Source organism: Argiope bruennichi, chromosome 3 (genome assembly GCF_947563725.1).
Source record: "Argiope bruennichi chromosome 3, qqArgBrue1.1, whole genome shotgun sequence".
Taxonomy (NCBI): domain Eukaryota; kingdom Metazoa; phylum Arthropoda; class Arachnida; order Araneae; family Araneidae; genus Argiope; species Argiope bruennichi.
Window position 1 is genome coordinate 29,365,545 of NC_079153.1, and position 9,527 is coordinate 29,375,071.

Genomic DNA, 9,527 nt, shown 5'->3' on the forward strand with positions numbered 1-9,527 from the left:
TTCATTCAATTTTATTCTTGTTGGAACGTGTTTATGCTGGTTCATTCATTTACGATGAGTGAAGAATATGTTAATACTTTTTGCCCTAAAAAGGGGAAAAATAGATTTCTTGGACAATTACAATTGTTACAGAAAAAACAAAATGAATGTTATTACAGGTGATTAATACAACACTCTTTTATCTGAGGTTGAAGAAGCAGAATCTGCCGTTAGCAAGACTTCTGTTCAGTACCGCAGATTAAAAAGGTTTGACACTCTTGAAATAAGTGGAGTAAAAAAGTTGATTTCTTCAAAGGAATCCATAAAATATTATTTACCAGTTGAAGAAATTTTTGATATTATCGAAAGTGCACATGTAGCCATAGTACATGGTAGTACAAGCAGACTTAAAATTGAAACTTCAAAAAAATATACTAACATAACCATTAAGATGATACAATTCTTTTTTATCAATATGTGAAACATGTCAACAGGAAAAAAAAATATGAAAAGGAAAAGTTTGGTTTCTAAACCTACCATTCACTCAGAAATGAATAGTCGCTACCAAGTGGATTTGATTGACATTCAATCTCAGGCAGATAATGAATTTAGGTTTATTATGGTTTACCAGGACCATTTAACAAAATTTGTGTTACTACGACCACTTCAGAGCAAAAGAGCGGAAGAGGTTGCGTTGCAAGTACTTGATATCTTTTTGATATTTGAGGCTTCTTGTATACTGCAATCTGATAATGGAAGTGAGTTTGTAAATTTAGTTATAGAGAAGTTACGTACGTATTGGCGAGGATTGAAGATTGTTCATGGGAAGCCTCGTCACAGCCAGTGGCAGAGTTCGGTTAACAGGGTCAACCAAGACGTAGAAAATGTGTTGGCTTTATGGATAAAGGATAATAAAACTATAAAGTAGTCCAATGGTCTTCGTTTTGTCCAATTCATGAAAAACAGAGCTCTGCATTCAGGAATTAAAAAATCACCAATCAAAGCTATGTTTGAGATTGAACCAAGAGTTGGAATGACAACCTCAATTTTGCCATCAGATATTATTTTAAAATTATCGAAGACGAGAATGAACTTCAGAAAATTTTATAGAAAATGAATGTAGAAGAACAAGAAACTGAGCAAGCACAATCAGGGAAACATATGTTTGCAAATAAATCGACCAACATCTTTCTAATTAGAGAAGAAGAAAAAGAAAATTTAATAAAGCAAGCCAAACGAATGAAAAAGATCTCCGATGCAACATATCCTGAGGTTGTATTGGAGGTAATTGTGTTGTTCCAAATCCAGATGTTGATAGAGCAAACGCTGATTTATAAAATCTCATCGGTGCAGTGCTTGAAAAAAATAAAGATGGCCTGTACGAAATTGGTACGAAAGATGGAGTTCTGAACTGTGTTCGAGGTAAGAAATAATATTCAAACTTAATTAGTTCAGTGTTTTTTCAATAAATATAATTTATTCATTTTGTATTGACTTTAAATTTTATAAGTATTTATACAGTAGATTACATCTATTCAGGGTGCAAGTTTAATACAAAAGTTTAATATATTTACTGATTTTTAGACTTGAATTCGATGTGTCACCACAAATTTTCTTGACTAAAGAACAAGTACCGAATCAGGAAATTTCTCTGAGAACAGCAGCAAGAACAGGAGTTATAGGAACAGGACAAGGGTTCGTCTACTGCTCTTCAAAGAAATGTTTCTGTATGAAAAATGGTTATCTTTGCATTTCTAAGTGTCACAGTAGTTTGCCTTGTCGAAATAAATAATTTGTAATAACAGTATTGCTTTATACAATATCCAAATAAAGCATTTTTTCTTCAAAAACAGGTTTTTCCTCAAATACTGTTTTACTAAGTATAATTTAATATAATAATTTTGTCTAACATATCAGTCAAAACACAAATAAAACGGTTATCCCTAGCGCTATTAGTGAGAACGCACTTTCCCTAGTTAATTCGGGTTCTTTCTGGAGCTGCCGGTTAGAACACGTTTTCCCTAGAGAATTCGGATTTTCTCTAGCGCTGTCAGTTAAAACGTATTTTCCCTAGTTAATTCGCTTTTTGACTGATTTCGGGTTTTCACTGTAACACATATATATATAATGTTCAAGACAACAAGAAACTTTTGGTTATGATGATGATTTATTTTGTATGCAATAGTAATGCTTCCTTTCTTTTAGAAGAATACAATACTGTTTTCAGTTCCCTACATTTTAATAGGCTTTGTGATTTAGTGATTAAAAATTGTAGGATCCTTACTTCAATCGGAGAGAAATGATGAGAATGAAGTGTGATATATGTGATGAAAAAAATTGTCATTTGTCTCTATTTTTTAGGTTACCCTTTTGCTAGATTACGGAGAGGCAGGCCAGAGCTCAACATTCCAAAATTAACCGTGTATTTCAACTTTAATAAGTGGCATTCATACAGAATACAAGATCGGCATCTAAAATCAAACAAATAAGCCCTTTCTTATGCAAAATCAAATCTTTCTTTTCTGAAAAATGATTTTTGGAGAGACGAACGTTGTTTCGATCTAGATAAAAACATTAATTAAAAAAATTTTTACGTTTGGGAAAGTGAAAACAATTCTTCGTGCAAGAAATTCATCATCACTAACAGTTTTCTATTCATATGTTACATGCTGCCGTTTTAGTTGGTTCCATTTTCTACAAAAGTATACTGTATTGTACCGATACATTCAGTTAATTTTTATTGGGATTATATCTGAACTAAAAAATGAATTAACTTTATCAGTGGATATTTGATAAATATTTGTTGACTAACTCAAAAATATGCCTAAGTATTATTAAGGTAATACAATGCGTAAAAAAAGTAGAAGGACAGTGTCTTTTTTCCAATTAATATCTCTTATTTTCTCCTAACTACCAGATATTTATGCAGATTTAGTTTAATGACCCTTGTTTTCATTTTAGGCAAAAATTAAACATCTACCACTAATATTATTAAGAAAATTAGTATATATAATTTCCGATGCGTAAAAAAAGTAGAAGGACACTTGCTAATATATTTAATTTAGTGAGTTGTTCTTTATTTAAATAGTGATTTTGTACTTTGTTTATCCTTTCCTGTCAAAAAAATTTATTTTGTTTAAAAGTTACGTTGTTTCTCCGTTCTCAGAAATGCCTAAAGGAATACCTTTGAACGATTTGCAAAAAAGACAAATTTCCGCATATCAAAATGATGGTAAAGGTGTCAGAGAGATTGCTCAATTGTTGCAGGTGAGCCCCAATACAGTTTCAAACTTTATCAGAAATCCTTATAAAAATGGAAATAAAAAGAAGACTGGTAGACCGAAGAAGTTAACACTACGTGATGAAAGAAAACTTGCTCGTGTGCTGAAGAAGAACAAAGGAAGTGTTTCAAAGACAAGAAATCAAGCAGGACTTAATTATGTGACGAAACAAACAGTTTATAACTATATTAAAAGATTTAAAAAATTCATTTTCAAAAAACAGAAACATCATCCTAAGTGGAAACAAGCTCACATTGATAACCGTTTAGCGTGGGCTAAGGAGCACATGTCCTGGACTACAGAATGGACTTCTGCGATATTTTCCGATGAAAAGAAATTTAACTTAGACGGTCCAGACGATTATCAGCACTACTGGCATTGTCTGGGGACTGAATGCGAATACTATTCAACACGACAAATGGGAGGAGGGAGTTTAATGGTTTGGTTGGCTGTTGGATACGGAGGAAGGACAGCCTGGTTTTCTTAAATGGTAGGCACAAACATACAGACTACATTCAAGTGCTGAATTCCGAGCTTCTTCCTTATGCCTCTGACATGGGGGGGGGTGAAGAGTGGAAGTTTCAGCAAGACGGAGCTTCCATTTACACCACGACTGGAGTGAAAAATTGGTTCCTAACAAATAATGTGGATGTTTTACCATGGCCAGCCAAAAGTCCTGACCTTAATATAGTGGAAAACATCTGGGCAATGCTAGTCCGTCGAGTTTATGCTGATGGAAGGCAATTTGATTCGCAAACTCAGCTTCGAGAAGCATTTAATGACTTGTGGGACAATTTTTGTCAAACTGAAATTCAAACTCTATACAATTCACTTCCAAACAGAATATTTGAAGTTATAAAGGCCAATGGGAAGACCATTCCTTATTAAAGTCACTATTTTTTCATTCATTATAATGCTGTCCTTCTACTTTTTTTACAAAGTTTCAAAAAAGAGAAACTATTTTTGTTGCCATTAATATTTTATGTTTGAACATCATAATTCTAATGTTAACATTGTATTTTTGAAATATTTGTGAAATGTTTCTAATAAAAGATTTTAGTAAAAATAAAATATTTTTCGGTTATTGTTACAAAATCAAGTGTCCTTCTACTTTTTTTACGCAGTGTACAATCCTGTATATGTATTGAAGGTGTTAATTTGGAACGAATTTTTAAGCACTTTAATTCATACAATACAATACCATTCCATTTTTTAATTTAATGAAAGTTAATAAATATGTTATACGCTTTAGCAAAGGTTAGATAGAGTTTAAACCGGTTGAAATTAAGTAACAAAACATCTTATATCTTTGACAGTAAATTTTATTGACCACAGTTCATAACATATTCTTCATAACATAGGGGTTTAGTTTAGTTTCCATTTAGAGTTTATTTTCCTCTTAATGCGACTTATTTAAATATCAAATTGACATAATTGAATCTCTGTCTGTCAGATTTTTTTTAAATTTGTATATGACCATTTTTCATCAGTATTTTTTACGTAACAAAAAATGTAGCATTCAATAATTTAAAACTGGTAGATAATTGGCAAAATCCCGTGATCGAAGTAATCCACTTTTGCACATTTTTTTACTTCAATTTCTATTCCATTGCGAATCTGGTTTAAATAAATGTTCAGAAGTTTTATTCCTACTAAAATTATGCATTGAAAACTATTGGGATTAACAATTTTTGATACTGTTACGAACCTATAATATTGCTACCCGGCACGAATAGAGTCATCGTAAGAAAGACCATTGTACGATCGGTCCTGTACGTGCTGAGATCAATGAACTTAGAGCTTGGCGAGCATTTGGCGGCTTGGCGATAAATTTGGCGAGTTTGGCGACTAAATGGATAGTACCGGAAAGTTCGAGAACTTTCAAGATCCATCCACTAACAACCGAGATGCAGCCAGGTACGCCCTGATTGGTCAGAAGATTCTAGCCCCGCCTCCCGGAACTATAAAAGACGGGCACTCAGAAGCTACGTAGTTGTTGTGTGGATCGTCCGAGTCGTCGTGTGTATCGTCACAAGTGGTGTGAGAGGAGTCGAACTCGCCGACACGTAGAGAAACTGGAGGATTAGACAGCAAGAAAGCTGCTGAACTACAGCAATTAAATGAGCTGCGTCATTACGATTAATTTGCGATATTTGTTGTAGAGAAAAATTTTGTAACATTTGGTGTCAGAAGTGGGGTTAGTTGGACTTTCCTGTGTATGCCTTGAACCAGAAAAAATGGATGAAAAATTCGCATTGTTATTTGCCATGATGGCAGAGATAAAGAAAGGACAAGAGGAATTGATGAATGAATTCAAGATAGAAATTTTAGAAAATAAAAGTAACAAAACCGAAGACGTCCATGATATCACAGAAGAAATTGAAGGAAACAGCGAGAGCCAAGTGGAAGAAAAGACTGAAGATCGAATGGAGACCAGTGTCACCGAAATGGAGCTTAGCCATCCGGAGGATGAACCGAAGTTCAATGAGGAGATGCACGAACATGGAGACTGTCAAATATCTGCAGGGCTGGAACAGGCTTCTCCGAACGAGTCCCCTGAAGTGGAATCGAAGGTGCAAACACTTGGGGATGGAGAAGATGAACTCTGTTTGGACGGGTCTGTTAGTGGCGACCCGTGCTCAATGCCTATGAATGCAGGTGTTAAAGAGACCCTGTTTGGACTGGATTCATCCCGAAGGTCGATGGGACAACCTCTTAGCAAGCCTCTTGGTGTCTCCTTGCATAATGACACGGATGAAGACTACGTGGCTCGAATCGCTGATCTCTGCAGTCTTGGCCCCAATTTCCTTCAAGAATTCGGCTTTGCTGTGGATTTGCAAAGTGGTGTGATGCAAATAGAAGCCGAAGAATCGCCTGTGTATCTTGTCAAGCTACGTCGTCGCAAAAGGACCCTTCCCGCAAAGACAGATGCGCTCTTCAGAAGTTCCTGTGTGGAGGACGGCGGACAATTCTCGAGTGTTGAGAATGGACCGGGAAAGGGTGGGCGTATTCCCGTGAGAGCTCTGCCGACAAAGTTGAATCCCTGGCTTTCAAGTGGACTCCAGTGGGCACTGTTGGACCTTCCTGATAGTCGATTGGTTCGATGGAGGAAGTTCAAAATAACCAACCGACCACCCTGGGGCAAGAATTCGTTCCGGAGAAATCCGTTGCAATACGATGTTTGGCTCCATGGGACATCCTGAATTTTAAGGAGCGGGATCAAGTCTGGGTGTACAATCCGAAACGACGAAGAGGTCCGTGTCAAAAGCATTGAGAAGGTTCGGATGGATCGTTAGTCGCCGCCAAATTAGCGAATGATGTCATCTTCGAAAGTGCAGAAGTCGCCAAATGCATCAACATCATCACATCGTTCGGAAGACTACGCCAGCTGCTGGATTGAAGTGGACTGCCGGGACGTCAGTCTTTAAAGAGGGGAGCAATGTTACGAACCTATAATATTGCTACCCGGCACGAATAGAGTCATCGTAAGAAAGACCGTTGTACGATCGGTCCTGTACGTGCTGAGATCAATGAACTTAGAGCATGGCGACAGACTTGGCGAGCATTTGGCGGCTTGACGATAAATTTGGCGAGTTTGGCGACTAAATGGATAGTACCGGAAAGTTCGAGAACTTTCAAAATCCATCCACTAACAACCGAGATGCAGCCAGGTACGCCCTGATTGGTCAGAAGATTCTAGCCCCGCCTCCCGGAACTATAAAAGACGGGCACTCAGAAGCTACGTAGTTGTTGTGTGGATCGTCCGAGTCGTCGTGTGTATCGTCACAAGTGGTGTGAGAGGAGTCGGACTCGCCGACACGTAGAGAAACTGGAGGATTAGACAGCAAGAAAGCTGCTGAACTACACGAATTAAATGAGCTGCGTCATTACGATTAATTTGCGATATTTGTTGTAGAGAAAAATTTTGTAACAATACTTTTATACCTACAACAATTATTATAGAAGTTGAATATTCTAAAATTTGATATATCTATAATTTTTAGTGTTAATTTTTCAAAGATTATTTCGAATTCCTTTTGACAATATTACAATCAGGTTAGTAATTAGATGATCTTTATTTTTGTATATTTAGTATAAATTATATCTTTGCATAATATAATATCCAAACACATCAAGTAGTTCAAAAGGAAAGGTTATTAATTATTTTATTTTCATTATTAAAAATTCGAATATTGATGATAATGAGACATTGCTTGATAATCTCGAACTCTCCTTTTAATTTTTACTAAATGTTTCTTGACGTCGATTTGAAGAATGGTGCATTTCTGAGAGAATACAGGTGTCTACTTTTGTTTCCAGCAGCCCTTTACATGTTTCGGATGTTTCGTTAATGCACCGCCATGTTACAACATTTTCAAGGCTACATTGAATCTTCCAATATTGATATTCGTTATACACAGTTGATGGCTTTCCATCTGATGTTTCGAAACGTCAATACTGTTATTCATATTTAAAATCGGATCCAAATAACGGAGAGAGAAAAAAATCAAACACACTGAGCACCAGATTGAAAATAAACTTTCAAAAATGTTCCCAGCATTCATAGAAAGAACTTATCAAATTTTCAGTTTCAGAACTTATCAACTTTTCTAAATGATAACGATTTTTATTTAACGCAACTTCACACTCTATAGAAAATGAAGTTTTTAATCAATACTTTCAATCAATTTACTGATTATTATAAGTATTAAGCTGCTTAAGAAAAGTGGTATAGATTAAAATGATAAATATTGCATAAAGAGGTTTTTTCCGGATTTTTATTTGAAATTGACCCATACGTTCTCAAAAGTGAACTATTTGAATAATAATTTCATAAATATTAAAGATTATTGAAAAGAGTAGCCGCCTTTGGCGACCAGCCGGTTCGCCAATCTTAATGTTCGTTAAAATTTTAATAATTAAATATTTTATGCAATTCCTGCTTTAATAGCTTCTTCATCAAAACATTTTAAAACATCAAATTTTGATAGTTATATAATTCATTCATAATATTATAAAGGCCTTCAGTCATAATGTATTATGTATCTCTCTAAATTTCAGTTAGCTCCCGTAGAATTTATTCCTTAAATTAAAGTGGAAAGGATTAATCTGCAATTAATATAATAATATTTTTTACTGAAACAAAGCATTTTTTTATAATATGATTACTGAAAACATTGTCACTGAGCGTTTAAACTTTATGGGCACTAAAGAATATCTTTCTTAATTTATATAATATCTCAAGAATTTGTCAACAAAATTTTCTCAGCTCATCATGAGCAGATCGATTTATTAATAATGTTTAATTTTAAATGTATCAAACACTAAGAAAATGAAACGAATCGTTTAAAATAATCGGTTGAAAACAGATTAAAAAAAACTACTTAAAAAAACGATTTACTTAAAACTATAAGCATATACAAAAAATATATAACTAACATAAATACAATTTAATTACAAAAGCATACAACTAACCTTAAAATAATTTAAATCAAATCCGCATCCTTTCTCAACAATCAGAACACAATGTGCATGCGTAAATTTCATCGCCAGGTACGGTAACGCAAATGCGTGAATTATTCTACGCCAGTTGGGGTAATGTTACGCAGATTAAAAATTTTTAATTTCCTTTATTCTGTTTTATTTTAATTCAAAAGCACTTCAGAATGAATCTGAAAGATCGATTAATTAGCAATGTTTAATTTTTAAATGCATCAAACATTAAGAAAATAAACAGAATCGTTTGAAATAATCCGCCAAAAAACGTTAATCCTAGCCTCATTACTGTTGGGGGGAAAAAAAAAGACTGAACGCTTACTCATTTGGCGGAGGGGAAAATGAAAGATTTTTTTGGCGGGAAAGTTAGCTTTTAGTTAATAATTAAAATTCTAATTAAAAATTCAAAAAAAAAAGAATCCCAGGTGCACATTCCCGACCTCCAAGGTATACATGTACCAAATTTGGTAGCTGTAGGTCAAAGGGTAGTAATTACTTAAGCCTTAGTTAAGCCTGTAGAGAGCCAATACACACACACACACACACACACACACACACACACACACACACACACACACATTGAGCTTTATATAAGTATAGATATTAACAGGCTTAAGAAAAAACAGACTTGAAACAATAAATCGGTTCCCTGCTTGGTAGTCGACAGTTGCTTGGTAAATTGGTATTTATAAAAAGACGTGGAAAGAATTGAAATGTAAAACATCCTGACAAGTTCTAAGAGAAAGAAAATGAAATATTCACTTGCATTGC